Source organism: Oryctolagus cuniculus, chromosome 19 (genome assembly GCF_051225735.1).
Source record: "Oryctolagus cuniculus isolate XC-2025 breed Fujian yellow rabbit chromosome 19, ASM5122573v1, whole genome shotgun sequence".
NCBI classification, from domain to species: Eukaryota; Metazoa; Chordata; class Mammalia; order Lagomorpha; family Leporidae; genus Oryctolagus; species Oryctolagus cuniculus.
In genome coordinates this window covers 49506185-49524187 of record NC_142885.1, presented here as the reverse complement: position 1 = coordinate 49524187, position 18003 = coordinate 49506185, and the positions used below count along the sequence as shown (strand labels likewise).

General features: G+C 55.8%; 1 protein-coding gene across 3 annotated transcripts in view; it reads right to left on the bottom strand.

Annotated features, from left to right (window-relative positions):
• Nucleotides 1–18003, bottom strand: part of GSG1L (GSG1 like) — a 185082-nt gene that overhangs the window by 57155 nt on the left and 109924 nt on the right. The window lies entirely within an intron of this gene.

The following is an 18003-nucleotide window of genomic DNA, read 5'->3' as shown; positions in this document are numbered from 1 at the left end:
TCCAGCTATGCCTGAAGGCCAGCGGCCCCCTCCCCCACAACTGGGCTGCATTCATCTGCAGCCTAGTTATGGGAGATCTCCTGCCATTCCCGCCCCTGTTACATCTTCTTCTCACTCACTTCTCTCTCTCATCAAAACCACGATGAGACAGCACCACACCCCTGTCACAACGGCTGTTTTCCAAAAGACAACAGCAGATGCTGGCAAACTTTTTTTTTTTTATTTGACAGATACAGTTAGACAGTGAGAGAAAGAGACAGAGAGAAAGGTCTTCCTTCCGTTGGTTCACCCCCCAAATGGCCGCTATGGCCGGCACTGCGCCGATCCGAAGCCAGGAGCCAGGAGCTTCTTCCTGGTCTCCCATGCGGGTGCAGGGCCCAAGCACTTGGGCCATCCTCCACTGCCTTCTCAGGCCACAGCAGAGAGCTGGACTGGAAGAGGAGCAGCTGGGACTTGAACCGGCACCCATATGGGATGCTGGCGCTGCAGGTGGAGGATTAACCAAGTGAGCCACGGCGCTGACCCCTGGCAAAACTTTTACACACTGCTGGTGGGAACATACGTCAGGGCAGCCCCCGGGGAAAACAGTGTGGAGATTTCCTTTGAAAGCTAGAAATAGGACTTCCCCATACGGTCCAGCAAGCCCACTAACTGTATATACCCAAAAGCCAGGAACACGTTGTATCAGAGAGATACCTGCACCACCATGTTTGTAGCTGCTTTGTTCACAGGAGCCAAAATATGGAATCAACCGAGGTGTCCATCATCCACTGACAGATAAAGAAAATAGATGAGGAACACACACACACACACACACAGACATGGAATACTATTCAGCTATAAAGAAGAATGAAATTCTAGTACTGGCAGCAGAATGGCTACAACTGGAATATGGCGTGCTGGCTTCATGGTCTTGTCACTTTCTAGTTGTTGAATTCTTTATTTGGTGGAGCCAATAAGCTTTTCAGTATCATATAAAATTATGTTATCTCAAAAAAGTATTTTTATATTTTTTTAGATTTATTTAGTTATTTGAAAGTCAGAGAGAGAGAGAGAGAGAGAGAGAGAGAGAGAGAGGTTTTCCGTCCCTGGTTCACTCCCCAGTTGGCCACAATGGCCAGAGCTGCACCAATCTGAAGTCAGGAGCCAGGAGCTTCTTCCAGGTCTCCCTCGTGGGTGCAGGGGCCCAAGGACTTGGGCATCTTCTACTACTTTTCCAGGCCATAGCAGAGAGCTGGATCGGAAATGGAGCAGCTGGGACTTGAACTGGCACTCATATGAGATGCCGGCGCTGCAGGCAGTGACTTTACACAATATGCCACAGTTCCGGCCCCATAAAGTATTTTTTAAACAATGATTCCAGGTCAGGTAGAATACCTTAGATTTATTATTAATATTTACGAATGGGAGGTTTGATGTCAGGAAATGCATTAATAAAATCGGCCCAGTCACCCTGCAGTTAGATTTCATTTTTATTTTGTGACAATAAAAGTTTTTTGTTTCATGGCTGAAAAAAAAAGATTTTGAAAAAAAGAACTTGTGACAGCATATGGTGAGAGCTTACACTGGTGTAGGATCTGCACTGCAGTACAGAGGGTGAAGCCACTGCCTGAGACATAGGCATCCCATAGGAGGCCAGTTTGAGTCCCGGCTGCTCCACTTCCCATCCAGCTCTCTGCTATGGCCTGGGAAAGCAGTAGAAGATGGCCCAAGTTCTTAGGCCCCTGTATCCACATGGGAGACCTGGAAGAAGCTCCTGGCTCCTGGCTTTGGCTTGATCCAGAACTGGCCATTGCAGCCATTTAGGGAGTGAACCAGTGATGGAAGCTCTCTCTTTCTCTTTCTCTCTCACTCCACCTTTCAAATGAATTAAAAAAAAATTGGGTGCATTGCTACATTTGTCACACGGGAGAACCAGTGGTGACAGGAAGTGCAGCCCATGGGCTCATGACTGGGGTCAAGGCTACAGACAAGGTCACAAGGGAGCAAGATGCTATGGCAAGTGACCGATGCAACCAGGACCATGTGTGCGTGACCCACCTCCCAAAGTCCTTACTTTTCTTCCCAGCTGGCCTGAGGCTGGAAGAATGGAAGGAGGGACCTGACTCAGTCAACAGGGGGCCAGAGTCTTCCTGAGGGGCAGCCAGTACCACAGAAGTCAAAGCCAAGAGACGGAAGAAAACTGTGTTCTGATAACATCGCTAGCACTCCTGGATCCAGCCGTGCCTGAAGCCGCCCGTCCTTTGTTCTTTAATCACATGAGTCAATTAATCCCTTATCTGTCTGAAGTGGCCTCCTTATCTTCAGCTTCCCTGTTCTCTGAGGCTGTCAGTCATGTCCTTTCCTTCCCTCTGCTGGTGCCCGAGCTGTGCCAGGGACATGCGACACACACTATTTCTTGGAAGCAGCAGATGCTGAGTTCCTGTCTGTTCCCTGCTGAGGAACCCAGGCCGTCAACCGCCCGCTGGCACGCCTGACACTGGAGGGCTTCTAGGGCTTTGGAGAACCTTCTCTCTCTTTTTCCTTTTGGCTACAGAAATATCGCATGTCCTGGGCAATCCCTTGGATTTTCTGTAAGAGAATAATGCGCTCTTGGCAGCCTGGAAGCTGTTAAAACACCACCTGGCACCGCATACTCACAGCCCCAAGGCCCGCGCTGGCGGAGACCCAGAAGGTGGCAGGGAGAGACCCAGGGAGCGCTGAGGCTGCCAGGACAGTGGCCACGCCCACGAGGGCCCGCCCCACCCAGCAGCCTCTCCTAGGCCTTTCCAGACTCCCCGGGGCGCTGGAGGGGTGGAATCCACCATAATGCACTTGCTGGCTCAGCTGCCTCCCTCCGCTGCCCACAGCTCCCACCCCGCCAGAGGCCTGCTCAGCGCAGCCCACTGGGCTCTGGGCCAGGCCTTCCCTCTCCCCGCGCCCCGCCCTCCCAGCAGGGCCCTGCCTGCTCCACTGTTGCAGACCAGAGACAGGCTGGGGTGTGGGGGCGCAGTGCTCCGGAAGTGAGCCCTGGGGAAACAGGGTTGGGATCCCCAATGCTGGGGGAGGGGGTATTACAGCCTCAGTGGGGAGGTTCATCCCCCGGTCTTCAGCTGTCTGGAAGTCTCTGCTCACCCAAGATCCTATGTGCTCTCACTTTAGAGTTTCTGTCTTTGGGGTTTGCCCTCGGGCAAGCGTGAGAGCAAGAGCAGGTGTTGAGCGGAGCCCAGGTGAAGACATCTGCTTCCCGCACCGCAGTCCTGGGCTGGATGCTGACTCTGCGTCCTGAGTCTCCCGCTCCCTGCTAACGCACACCCGGAGGCTGTGGTGATGGCTCCAGAACGTGGGCCCCTGCCACCCGCCTGGGAGACCTGGATCCAGTTCCCAGCTTGGGCCCCAGCCCAGCCCCAGCTGACCATTAGGGCATGAGCCTGCAGATGGGAGCTCGTTCTCTCTCTTTCTCTCTCTCTCTCAAATTTTTTTTTTAAATGTATTTATTGAAAGGCAGATGGGGCCAGCGCTATGGCATAGTGGGTTAAAGCCCTGGCCTGAAGTGCCGGCATCCCATATGGGCGCCAGTTCTAGTCCTGGCTGCTCCTCTTCCATTCCAGCTCTCTGCTATGGCCTGGGAAAGTAGAAGATGGCCAAAGTCCTTGGGCCCCTGCACCCACATGGGAGACTCGGAAGAAGTTCCTGTCTCCTGGCTTTGGATTGGCGCAGCTCCGGCTGTTGTGGCCATCTGGGGAGTGAACCAGCGGGTGGAAGATCTCTCTCTCTCTCTACCTCTCTCTGTAACTCCGTCTTTCAAATAAATAAATCTTAAAAAAAAAAAAAAAAAAGAAAGAAAGAAAGAAAGGCAGAGACACAGGGAGAAGGACAGCGAAGAGAGGTCTTGCATCTCCTGGTTCAGTCCCCCAAGAGGGTTGCAATGGCCAGAGCTAAGCTGCTCCTAACCCAGGAGCCAGGAGCTTCTTCCAGGTGGCCCACGTGGGTTCAGGGGCCCAAGGACGTGGGCCATCTTCTACCGCTTTCCTTCTAGCCACCTTCTGCCACTTTCCCAGGTGCATTAGCAGGGAGCTGGATCGGAAGTGGAGCTGCCTGGACTCGAACCTGCGCCCATATGGGATGCCAGTGCTGCAGGCGGGGGCTTAACCTGCTACACCACAGCCCCACCCCCCACCCCAAAATGTTTCAAAGAACAGAAAAGACAGTAACTGGGCGCCGACACGGCCCACTCTGTGCTGTCGGCAGCCAGTGGCTGCCCAGTGGATCCCGGTCCTGGGTCTCCGGCTGGCGCGACTGAGCTGAGCCTCACGCAGCGCTGAGGGTCAGACTGGTCTGACACCGTCCCTTAGCTGCGCCCCCTCCCTCCCCTGGGCTGTGTCCGCAGTTCTCTCCCCAGCTCTCTGGAGGAGCGCTGACTTTATAAACGGCTTGCATGTGAATCCCTGTTTCAGCGTCTCCTTCCGGGTGTGTGTGGGCGGAACCTGACCTTAGACAGCAGTCTTCATGCAAATTCCTTCCCAAAATTCTCTAACCACCTCACAAGGTAGCAACGGATTGCCCATCTCACAGGTGAAAAAGCTTAGGTTTGAGAGACGGCACAGCTAGACCGCGGTACAAGCCGGATTCAAACCCAGGCCCCTTTGACTCTGGGAACCATCCGGGGTAGGGAGGGTTGACACTGCAGGGGAGCGGCCACTTGGCACTCATACCTATTTCTCGAGCTGGTGCCACCAGGCGTAAGCATCTCCAGTCAAGGCCGTCACGCCAGATGTCCAGCATCCCAGGGAGAGGATGGCCCCAGGTGGCATGAAGTGGCCCTCTTGGTTCTCAGCAATCCCAAGCCCCCCTGGCCACCAAGGGCAATGGAGGAGGAGGCCAGAGGTCCTGGGACAACTTGTAAAAAGCAAGGCTGGCCAAGCAGGGCCTGACCCGCGTGCAGGGTCCCAGCAGGGCAGCCACTGTGCTGGGAGGAGCGGAGTGTGGAGAACAAGAATGGATGGAAAAGAGACGGTGCCGGCAGGCGGTGAGACACACTGGAGGCTTCACCAGCGCCTGAGCTGTGGCCATGGCTGGGCTGAGGACCAGTGGGGGAACTCGAGACCCCCTCCCTGGCCTCAATGGTGCACTCAGCAGGCTGCAGACCTGCGGCAGAAAGGGACAAGAAGGAGGCAGAGTGGCGCCACGGACCATGACCCGCTTCAAGGTCTACAGGGACAAGGCCACTGCAGGGAGGCGACGTGGACATTGGACACGCGAGGTAGACATTCCCAGTGGGCCGCCCAGTGGGGATGCCCATGAGGGGGCTGGAGCTCAGACAGATGCAGGGGCCTTGGCACTCACTAAACATTTGCTGACTGTCAGAGAGTGGCCGGAGGCCTGGGAGCCCACAAAACGCCTCTGAAAAGCTCAGGACAACAGGTGGCAGCTGGGGTCCCAGGTGGCAGGTGGGGTTGCAGGGTGCAGCAATCCTTAAGAGGAGTGGCAGGGGTGGGGGGGCTGTGGGGGCAGAGCAGATATGGAGGGGGCCCCTGCCACGCCCACAGCATCTGAATTCACGCACCCACCTGTTAGCAGCTGCAGCTCCCTGGCCACCTGTGCCCACTCCTCCCCACCACTGGGGGACCCATACTGCCCTGGCCCCGCCCCCAGCGACAGCAGTCAGTCCCCAAGGCAGGTGACAGTGCAGGGTGTGGTCCACACGTCTGTGTTCCCATTAGGGCTGTAAAATGGCACCAAGCCACAACTTTCAACTCTCTGAAGCCAAGGGTAAAACAGCCACTGCTCTCTTCCGCTTTTTGTGGGCCTCACTACCTCCATCCAAAGAGCCTCCGTGGAGCTGGAGCTGTGGCGTAGCAGGTAAAGCCTCCGCCTGCAGTGCTGGCATCCCATAAGGACGCCTGTTCGAGTCCCAGCTGCTCAACTTCTGATCCAGCTCTCTGCTGTGGCCTGGGAAAGCACCAGAAGATGGTCCAAGTCCTTGGGCCCCTGCACCCATGTGGGAGACCCGGAAGAAGCTCCTGGCTCCTGGCTTCGGATCAGCTCAGCCCTGGCTGTTGCAGCAATTTGGGGTGTGAACCAGCAGATGGAAGACCTCTCTGTCTCTCTCTCTCTCTGTCTCTGCCTCTCTGTAACTCTGCCTTTCAAATAAATAAATAAATCTTTTAAAAAAATAGCCTCCATTTGGTGCTACTGCATTCTTTTTTTTTTTTTTTTTTTTTGACAGGCAGAGTGGACAGTGAGAGAGAGATAGAGAGAAAGGTCTTCCTTTGCCGTTGGTTCACCCTCCAATGGCCGCCGCGGCCGGCGCACCGCGCTGATCCGATGGCAGGAGCCAGGTACTTATCCTGGTCTCCCATGCGGTGCAGGGCCCAAGTACTTGGGCCATCCTCCACTGCACTCCCTGGCCACAGCAGAGAGCTGGCCTGGAAGAGGGGCAACCGGGACAGAATCCGGCGCCCTGACCGGGACTAGAACCCGGTGTGCCGGCGCCGCAAGGTGGAGGATTAGCCTAGTGAGCTGTGGCGCCGGCCGCTACTGCATTCTTAACACCTGGCTAAGTCTTGTCATTTTTTTTTTTTTTAAACAAAAAGAGGGCCACACTGGAACTTAGAATCTTCCTTATTTGACAGTCACAGTCCTGCGGCTTACTTTCTCTATCACCCTACCCACCTCCAACCCCACCCCCCAGGCCAGCCGCCTCCTCCATCTCTGCCCAGCTATGGGCTCCAGGACACTGTCACACACAAACCCCACGCCCTGACCCTGCTGCTGGGTTCAGCCACGGAGCACCAGCTGCAGATCAGAAAGGGGGGTGAACAGCCAGGGATTTCTTCCCTGCCCCCTCCCTGTCCTGACCCCCAGCCTCTGGGGAGTCATTTCCCAAAGGGACCATCACAGATGCCTCTGTCTGTCCCTCCTGCTCTCTCACTGTCTCTTATTTAATCTCAAGGAGTCTTGGTTTCCCATTGGAGTGGTCTCAAAGTGGGTCCCAACCAGCAGCATCGGGACCACCTGGCAACTTGGGGTGCAGAGTCTGAGGCCCCGCCCGGACCTTGCTGAATCAGAAACTCTGAGCAGGACCCAGTCGGTGCTGTAATGGGCTCTACTGGGGGCTCCGATGCACCCTTTGCCTTGAGACTCTCTGACCTCACATACACACGCACACGCACACGCACACGTGAGATGCACAGGGGTTGGACGGGCAGGGTTGGGGCCAGCTGGGCCTCGCCTTGGGGACACTGGGAAAGGCTCTGCAAAGCTGGTGGTGACTGTCCCACGGTTGCGCCACTGGCCACCAACGGTTCTATTTGCAGCACAAAACGGGTGACATCGGGGGCAGAAGAAATGACTTCTCATCAGGTGTGGGCCCGTGGGGTGAGGGGCACCCTCTGCCCCTCCAGCGACGGAATGGATGCGTTGGCAGCAATGGTTTCCTTGTCACCCCATCCGTCCTCACTGAGATACTTTCCAGGGCTAGCTCCTTGGCTGAGCGAGAGACACAGGTGGGCACTGTGTCCTGGCTGGGCGACCCCAGCCAGTGGCCTTGCCACCCTGGCGCTCAGTCTCTCCATGTTGCAGACTTTGTCATGAGCCTTACATGAGATGCCATCACGCATGGCTGACTCTTACAGAGCATGCAAGAAAGCCGAGCGTGCCTATTACTTGCAATAAGTCAAGTTATTGGTGGGGGAGGCAGGCGGTGCGGCTTAGGATGCCTGGATCCCGTATCACAGTGCCTGGGGTTGAGTCCCGACTCTGCTCCCAAGCCACACTTCCTGCCAGTGGGCACCCTGGGAGGAGGGAGCAGGTGGCGGTGGCTCAGGCATTGAAGTCCCTACCACCCACATTAGAGACCCGCATGGAGTTCCTGGCAGCTGGCTTTGGCCTGGCCCAGCCCTGGCTGCTATGGGCATTTGAGGAGTGAACCAGTGGATGAAAGACCTCTCTCTCTTTCTCTATCTCTGTCTCTCTCACTCTCTTGTTTTCAAAGAAATACAATGAATCAATTTTTAAAAATTATTGGCAATTAGAATAATTACAGAGGTCACCAAGAAGAGACACAGAGGGAAAGACCGCGGGTCTTGAGCAGCTCGTCCACGCAGACTGCCCAACCCCAGCTCTGGCAGTGCCTAGGCATGGAGACTGGGCAACTGATGGGTCCCCATTAGCCCCAGCTGTCTCATCCATCATTTGGGAATACAGACCCCACTTCATGTACTACTGCAAGGACAAGGTGTGTCAAGGGCTCCAGACAGTGCCTGAGCCAGGGACAGTGTCACGCAAGCATCAGCCGTGGCTGTCATTTCTGTTACGGGCGTGGGACCAGGGAGAACTGAGAAGCCTGGACAAGTGCGCATCAGCCATCAGACAAATAAAACCTTCACAGGGATCAGAGTGGAACTGTCACAAAGCCATGAGCTCCCGAGACGCTGTGGCATTTCAAAAGGGAACACTCCTCCCAAAATAAATCCATCCATTCGATCCATCCAATCAATAAGTCACCGCTCAGTGTGAGACGGGAGACGGGTGACACGCCCCCTGGCATGGAGCACGTACAGCCATGGCAATGACACAGGCCCAGACCTCAGGGACGGCTGCTGTTGGCAAAGTGTCAATGCCGGGAACTGGGAGGCAGGGACGGAGATGCGTGGCGAGGGACTCTGGGGGCCGCCGGGTGCTCCGTGTTGGTTCTGCAGAAGCGGAAGCTCGTGCCCAGGCGGGGCTGGGACCCGGCCACGTCCCAGAGCGAGCAGGGGGCACAGATGGCCTGGGGCAGAAGGGGCTTCCTCCCAGCGCCAGCACCGGGGCCGCCCTCTGTTTCGTGGCTGGGGAATGGGTTGGCTCTGTGGGAGCCCCCAGGGTTGAGGAGTGGGGGTGGAGGCAAGGAAGTTTCTGGAAGCCAGAGCTGCAGTGGGACCAACAGGAGGTATCTGCACCATGAGTCAGCAGCCCTGACACCGCAGACTTGCATGCCTCAGTTTCCCTCTCAGTAAATAGTTTTCCAGCCAAGGAGCCGCCAGGCCAAATTCAGCCTTGGTGTGACCCACAGGATATTTTTAAAATATCTGGATTCATGACCAACATTTCCAGCAGACTAGATAAAACGCCAGTTTCCTGGGTTGTGTTGGCAAAAACAGGCGCACCCTGTTTAGAGGCCCTGCGTCCCCACATGGGAACGGCCGCAGGGCTGAGCAAGGCCCACACTCCAGGATCAGTACACGTCCCACGGGCCCTGCCTGGCTCCCGTGAGCACATAGGTAACAAGCACCCCCACCCCCACCCCCAGACAGTGTCGCAAGCCCCTTTGACCCCGACACCCGGCAACAGTGCACAATCTCAGGGCCACGTGAGAGTCCACCTGACACCTGCATGGGGGGTGAACTTCCTAGAAAACTCCAGTTACACGGCTTTCACAGGGTCCAGCCCACACACGAGAGGCAGCCAGTCAGAGCCAAAGAAAGGCCCCTAGCTCAGAGGCCCAGGCTGGCTTACCTGGGCCACGAAACACGCATCTGACAGCTACAGCAAGAGGTGTACTGTCCACCCAACCCCAAGTCCGCCTTTCCATGAAGGCACAGAGAAGGCGAGCGACTTGTGCAGGGTCACCATGCTTCGACTCTTCCTTCAGTGAGGTGGGAAACCTTGGGGGCTTGGACCCCAGGCACAGCGGCGCCCCTTCCCTCCTCACTTAAAGGCACGAGCAGAACTGGAGGAGGTAAAGACAGTGACAGCAACTGTGGCCACCTGGAGGGGCCGCACACGCCCAGGCAGGGGCACTGCCCAGCTCCAGCGGCGGCGTGTGCCCAGGGCTGCCGGACCGACTGCCTTTCCAAAAGAAGCCAGAAATTCCGATTTTTCATGTCACTTCTCCCCACCTCGAGACATCGGCCGTGAACTAAATGCCGCGTGGGTCGGTGAAACGTGCCTGCCAGTTTCCAGCCCTGGCAGAACTCGGAATCCTGACCATAACTGAGCCCCTTGCACCCAGAGAGAGTAGGAAGCTGGACCAGGGTCATGCAGCCCATAGCAGAGCAGGGCTCCAACCCGGGTCTCTGCCGGCTGCATCAAGGCACTTCCTGTTGGTGTCTTTTTTTTTTTTTTTGACAGGCAGAGTGGACAGTGAGAGAGAGAGAGAGAGAGAGAGAGAGAAAGGTCTTCCTTTTTGCCGTTGGTTCACCCTCCAATGGCCGCCGCGGCCGGCGCGCTGCGGCCAGCGCACCGCGCTGATCCGATGGCAGGAGCCAGGAGCCAGGTGCTTTTCCTGGTCTCCCATGGGGTGCAGGGCCCAAGCACCTGGGCCATCCTCCACTGCACTCCCTGGCCACAGCAGAGGGCTGGCCTGGAAGAGGGGCAACCGGGACAGAATCCGGAGCCCCGACCGGGACTAGAACCCGGTGTGCCGGCGCCGCTAGGCGGAGGATTAGCCTAGTGAGCCGCGGCGCCGGCCTTTTTTTTTTTTTTTTTTTTTTAAGATTTAGTTATTTATTTGAAAGGCAGAGTTCCAGAGAGGCCCCAGTGGCCACAACAGCCAGACCTGGGCTAATCTGAAGCCAGGAGCCAGGAGTTTCTTCCGGGTCTCCCATGCGGGTGCAGGGGCCCAAGGACTTGGGTCATCTGCTGCTGCTTTCCCAGGCCATAGCAGAGAACGGGATCGGAAGTGGAGCAGCTGGGACTCAAACTGGTGCCCACTATGGGATGTGGGCACTGCAGATGGCAGCTTTACCCTCTACACGACAGCGCCCTCTGTCAGCGTCTTTCAGGTATGGGCAGAATGATGAAAAGGAAGCCAGTGAGCACCACGCCACCGGGCTTGTTTGCAAGGGTCCGTGCAGGAAGGAGTGTTCTGGAACACGGGAGGGCCTCCTCCATCTGAAATGGACGTCCTTCCCACCAGGGCAGGGACAGCCACCCCCAACTCTGCACTCCACCTTTTGTTCCCCTGCACCTGGGCGGTGGCCCTGCTTCTACCCCTCCCCCGCCCCCACCTTGCACAAATGGAGCGGGCACTTTATATGACCCAGCGGAGGAAGCTAAAAATATCCAGCCTCTCAACTTCGGGGGTTTACTCTCTCATCTGGGAGGCACCCACAAAGCTTCTGCCAATATAAATGGCATTTCCTTTGGTATTTTTAAAGATCAGAGAATCCAAGGGAGGAAGCCGGCTGCACGGGGGCCTTTGAGATCAGTGCTTCCAAATGCCTCGAGTTTCAGGTTAAAGAAAAAAAACAAGAGTTTTGTAAGGCGGTCTGAAAGGTGGGGTTTCCAGACAGCCCACAAAAGAAGAAACCAACTGAGTTGAAGTCACATGGCGAAATCGATTGGACCTCACTAGTAACAAAACTGAAATGGAAACACTCTTGAGAGAGCCCTTGGAGCCTGTGGGGTAAGCCAAGGCTTTTCAGATCCCGGCTTCTGGCGGAAGTTGCCGATGGCACAGGGGGTGTCCTGGGCAGGAACCTGTCACGCAGAAGCCACGCAGTGTCCTTGTGCCCCCAGCCCCACGGCAGACAAGGGTAGGGGGACACACGCCCTGCTCCGGGGACAAGGCACAGAGCAGCTCCAGCTGGAACTCTCTAGTTCTTATGTGGCACCTGGTGGAAGCCACAGGTTCAAGAGGTCAGGGCATGCCCTGCCCCCACTGAGCTTGTGGCCCTGGGCATGCTGCCATTCCTTCTAGAATGTTCTAGCCTCTCTGCCTCATGTGACTGAGGGTCTTTTTCCCCATTTAGGTCTCAGCTCCAACGTGAGCTCCTCGGAGAGAACCCAGAGGGGTCCCAGCCTCCCCTCTCCTGGCCACAGCCCTTTCTGACATCCACTTGGTCTTCCTGGTGGCTTTCCCATTGTGAAATGGGTGAATCCTGGCCTCAGTTTCGTCATCTGTGAAATGGGCACTGGGTCTCAACCATCCCCACGTGGTCCCTTCTTCTCCAACAGACTCCCAAGACCCTGCCTCTGCTGCTACCTCCTGTGCCTTGGGCCAGCCCAGCCTCCAGCTTATTCCTTTCAGGGTCTGCAGCTCCCCCTCTCTCAGGGACGTCCTGGGGCCAGCCCACACTCTCCCAGCTCCCTGGGCTGCACTGTGGGATGTGACTCAGCTTGGGCCACTGGAGCCAGTCCTGGGACTTGAACACTGGAACATCTAGCAGGGGGCACCCCCTACCCACACAGGGTGGAGGGCTGCCACACTGGGGAGGGCAGGCGCGTGGGCAGTCAGAGGCCAGCGCCTTGCCTCTTGGGAATGGCACAGACACAGGAAATCTGAGCTGAGCGACCACAGAGCAACCTCCTGCGCACCTGCTACGTGGCAGCCCCTGGGTGCAGCCATACCTGCACAAGAACTGCTCCCGCGTCGCTGACCCCTGCCCGGAACCTCCTCCTTGGGCTCATGCCCATTGGCCACCCGTTTCCTCCCTCCCACAGCCACAGCAGCCCTTCACTGGCCCTGTTCCACACTGGTCACAGCTCCAGAATGCACAACGCTTGGTCTCTCTCCAGGGCTGTGCGCTCCCTGAGGCTAAGGGCAGGGCCTCCCCCACCCCCACCCCCAGGCCCCTTGGCCCCTCCACGGCCCTGCACAGCCACGATCAAGTGACCAGGAGAAGCGGAAAGCCCACCAGCTCCGGGCCGTTCACTGGGGAGCTGCTGTCACTTGCAGCAGCCCAGGACTGTGTGATTGGAGCAATTAACCTTTCTGCAGAGGCCAAGGCCAATTACATCCCAGGGACCACTTGGGACATCTGTGTAGCAGACGAAGCGCCGCAGCCTGCCTGTCTTGGTTTTTCTAGGACAAATGTAGCAGAATCAATCATCCCTCGGCCCACTGCCACTGTCCTGCTCCTCTCGTGGGGACAGGGAGCCTCCTAACCCCTCCTGCTTCCTGCGGGCCCAGCCTGGCCACAGGCTCCACCCCCAGTGACCCCTGCAACTGCATATCCTGAGCTTCTCCACCCCAACCCTACAATGGCTGACTGTCCCACGGCAGGACCCCTGCTTTGCCACGCCCCCTTGGGTCTATGTGCCATCGGTCGGGCTCCTCCCTGCCATGCTTTGAATGGGATGTGGCTCTGAACTCTCTGACAGTTACATCCCAAAATCTTACCTTGATGCGCAGAAACTTGACCCAACCATGGTGCCTGGGAGGTGGGCCTAGTGGGAGGTTGTGAGGTCCCTGAGGGTGTTTTCAAAGCGGGAGCCTGCCCCTGCCGAGGGTCCCTGGAGCAGGGCTCCATCCTGGTCATCCCAGCGGAGACCGGTCTACATCAGCCAATGTTCAGTCTATGCTCACACGCAGGAGCACAGCGGCCGCCATCCGCAGAGCCATCTCCGGATCTCTGAGCAATAAACGCTTGCTCCCACATTTCTCTGCGGCCACGGTCAGCCGGCAGGGGGCACCATCGTGGCAATGGATAGCTACGGACACGGGCTACAGTTCCCAGACTCCCTCAGGACATTGCTTGTGGTTCCCTCCTGGGAAGCCCTCCCTGCCCCTACTTTGACCTGTGTCCTGGGCCATTGCGCTGTGATTGATCACAAGCCCGCTGTTCAGTAGCATTTACTGGAGAGGTGGAAAGACACAGAGAGGCAGAGACGGAGAATCATCCAGTGATCCACTCCCCAGGCGCCTGTGATGGCTGGAGCTGGGCAGGCGCTGAAGCCAGGAGAGGAACACCACCCAGATCTCCCACGCGGGTGGTGGCAGGGAGCCGGGGCTGGGCTCTCCAATGTGGAACTCAACAAGTGCCTTAAGGAGCTAGGCCAAACGCACACCCTAAGCCCTGCTTCGAGCAGCACCGATCTGGTCAGGCAGCCAGATCCAAACACCTGCCAAAATGCCGCTCCTTCCAGCACTACCGCGTTGAGGCTTGCATTTCCAACACATGAACTTTTGGAAGGGACAGAAATATTCAAACCACAGCAGTCTGCCTGGCCAACTCCTACACGCCCCTCGCTGCTCAGCTCAGCTCAGTAACTGCCTCATCCCACCCCACACCAGGGGCTGCTAGGCCGCTTCTTTGTGCTGGGCCAGCCCAAAGCCAGCAGAGGATGGCCCATGTGCCTGGGCCCCTGTCGCCCACATGGGAGGCCCGGATGGAGTTCCAGGCTCCTGACCTCAGCTCTGGCCATTTCAGCCCTATGGTGCTGTCGAGGCCCGGGGGCTGGAGGGCCATTGTGGCACACAGGGCCCAAGGAGTTGGGAGGGGCATCGCAGAGCAATGTTAGCCTGGGGAGATTTGCCTGAGCCACAGCCTGGCTGCCCTGGTGCCTCCTCCAGCCTCTCACCCCTGCCCTGCCTGAGCTCCCCCAGCTCTGAGTTTGCCACTTGTCCTGGGGTCACACCATGAACCACAGGCTACACAAGCCTTTGTCTTTCCATCCCCAAAGCCCAAACACACACACACACACACACACCCCACACACCCCATACCACACACACACAGCTAGCCTGCCTTACCCAAGCATGCCAGTTCCTTGCTCTGAGCCCCAAGCGAGGGCCGGGGACACTGATACGTCTGCAGACCCTGCCCACTTCCTCCCTAGCAGGTTCCAGGACCTGCTGCCTCTAACAGTCTCTCGGCCCCAGAACCAAGCCTACCCTTTGTGCAGCCCAGCACGGTGTGGCCCTCTTCTATCTCTGAACTCAACTCCTCTCCCTCTCCCCCTCCCTCTCTTGGTGGCAAGTATGCTGGTCTGCTTGCGGCTTGATGGGTCTTTGAACAAATCAGGCTTTCTCCCTGCCTCAGGGCCTTTGCATCTGCTGCTCCTGCTGCTTGGAACAGTGTTCCACCAGACATCCTCATGGCCAGCTCTGCCATCTGCCTCAGGTCTTTGCTCAAAAGTCACCCTCTCAGGGAGACCCATGTTGGTCCCCATGTGGAATGCAAAGACCCTTTCACTCTCTGACATTCTTTTTAAAAAAAGGAATGACCTTGAAAGACGGAGTTTTCTTTCATCTGCTGATTCATTCATTCTCCAAATGGCCACAACAGCCAGGGCTGGGCCAGGCCAAAGCCAAGAGCCAGGAACTCCATCCGGGTCTCCCACATGGGTGGCAGGGGTCCAAGTACTTGAGCCATCACCTGCTATCTTCCAAGCTCATTAGCAGGGAGCTGGATCAGAAGCAGTGCAGCCGGGACTTGAACTGGTGCTCAGATAGGGAATGCTGGCATAGCAGGTGCAGCTTAAGCCACTGGGCCACAGGGCTGGCCCCTCTGTGGTTCTCCACCCTTCACCCACTCTGCTTGTCCCCACACTTACCACCAGTTAAGAAAGCCACGTGATCAATGACATATCTCTCTGTGGACGTGTAAGCTGCACCAGGCAGACTGCTGTCCCTGTTCTCGACCACAGTCCCCTGGTACCTGGCACACAGTAGACTTCAATATGTGATGAAGAAATGAGTCAGCATTGAGTCCATGCTATAAGGACAAAGACCTCCTGCTGTGGGGTCCAGATTGATCCCTCATCACCCCCCACAAACCCTACCAGGACCTAACTCCCACCATTGTCCCACCAGCCACACACCCAGCTCCCAGCATGCCTCAGGGCCAGGACTACCTCGCAGGTGTGCCGACCGCCACTAAGCAAAAGCCAATTTTCTGTAGTGTGAGCCTTCAGTGGCCACTCACAGCAGCCAGGGCAGCTGTGCCTTGCCTGTCAGGGAGAGAGCTGAGCAGGGCAGTAGCAATGCTGACCACTAAGAGGTTAACCGACTTGCCCGAGGCCCCACCTGGTGGCAGGAAGTGCCAGGACTGGAACCCAGTCCATCTGGCTCAGAGCAGGATTGCACACGCTGTGCTGGGGCTGTGATACCTGACACAGTCCCACTGACTGTGGCAAACTTATTTTCAAACTCGTGGCTCTTTCTCCAGCACCCTGGACGCTTACCAGCTCCCTGCCCTGCCCTCCACGCTCCACAAAGCCTTCTGCTGGTCAGGATTTCTTCGCTTCCAGATATTTCTTTTATAATGGAAATGGAAGACTGGCAAAGCCTCCCTCCCTCACCTGCCTCTCCTTCACCACTTCCTGGTGAGTTTTGAAAATCAACACGGCCTCTGTGTTGTGTGTGTGCATGCACACACGTGCTCGGGTGCACATCCTCTGGGAGAAAGATACCTCTGCCATTCCTCATTCTCCCCTCCGGGAGCTGCCCCTCCACCCTGCCTGGCTCTGCCTCAGCTCTGATCGAGGCTGCTTGGTAGTCGCTTTGCTATGTCTGCAGGGTGCACAACCATGTGCCCCTGTCTCGACTGCAGGGAGATTCTCATCCAAGCCCATTTGGGATCAGAGCCCTTCAATGATCACACAAATGGGATGGGAGCAGCCATCACGGGCCTCAGGCAGAGGCAGAGGAGGGTGGCCTGCCTCTTCTCTGGGGGCCCCTTCCCGGCACTGTTAAACTCACCTGCATGTGGGTGTAGCCAGGGGAAATCTTTAAAATATTTAGCAGCTGGTGGGCTGCAGCGCTGACCTACCTCCTCCCGCTAATTTATATTATCAATAACAATAGCTCAGGCATGGGGAATGCAACCTACATGGCTGACTCATGGTGTCAGATGCTTTCAAAGTCCTCCTGTGACTCCACCAGGAGACTGAAGATGAGGAAGCTGAAGATTAGAGGGAGAACCATCTTTCCTTCCTTCATGGTCATCACCCTCGAGAGTTCTGGAATATTCCATCGCGTGATACAATGAACCCACATAATAATTCCACACTGCTCTCCCCCTGCAACCCCCTAACCAGGCCATTTATAATGTTTCCTGTCTTTTTGCTGGTATCAATAATGCAGCTGTGACAGTCTTTACAGCATTTAAAATCCCTTGAAGAATTCACTTTGGATGACTATATAATATTTCATACTGTCGACGAAGACATGTGTACAAGGATACTAATTGCATCGTTACTTATAAATAATAGCAAAAATGCAATGTAATTAGGCCATGCAGAAAAACTGCTCCTGAGATGAAATTGCAGAGTCAGCATGCTCCTGGTATGGAGGGAGAATGCATACACGTACACAAACAAGCAAACAGAAAAACTGGGCTGAGGTCTGGCCTAATGGTTAAGACGTGGATTAAAATGCCCACGTCCCACATCACAGCCCTGGGGTTCGAGTCCTGGCTCTGCTCCTGAGTCCAGCTTCCTGTTCATGCAGACCCTAGGAAGCAGCCTGTGATGGCTCACCTGGATTGAGTTCCCAGCTCTTGTTTTTGGCCTGGCCCAGCCCTCTCTCATTCTTTCTCTCAAATCAAAAATGTTACCCAGGGGCTGGTGCATTCCATACGAGCGCTGTTTGTGTCCCAGCTGCTCCTCTTCCAATCCAGCTCTCTGCTATGGCCTGGGAAAGCAGTGGAAGATGACCCAAGTGCTTGGGCCCCTGCACCCACATGGGAGACCTTGAAGACACTCCTGGCTCCTGGTTTTGGCCTGGCCCAGGCCCAGCCATTGCGGCCATCTGGGGAGTGAACCAGTTGATGGAAGACTTCTTTCTTTCTCTCTCTCTTTCTCTCTCTCTCTCCTCTCTCTCTAAAACTGTGCCTTTCAAATAAATAAATAAATATTTTTAAAAAGAATCAAATATTTGAATAGATGCAAAAGATAAAAATAAATTCAAAATACTAATGATGTTTATAAAAATAATTTCAAATGCAAATAATAAAATTACAGTGGATCACCAACTTAAGTAACCCTTCATTGCCACCAGCTTTGAAGTCCTGGGACTCCCCCTCTGCTCCCAGTCCCTCCCTTTGCTGGGAACTACTCCTGACTTCCGGATTTGACATTCCCTTGCATTTTTTCATCTAAATGTATAGTTAGAAGCTTGTCCATCTAAATGTAGTTTTTATTATATGTTTGAACTTTAGATAAATGGGATCAGGATACTTATATTAACTTGTTTATAGTGTGCTCTTGAGATATATATATATATATATATATTTATTTATCTTGAAAGGCAGAGGGACAGAGCTTCCACCTGCTGTTTCACTCCCCAAATGGTCACAATGGCCAGGGCTGGGCCAG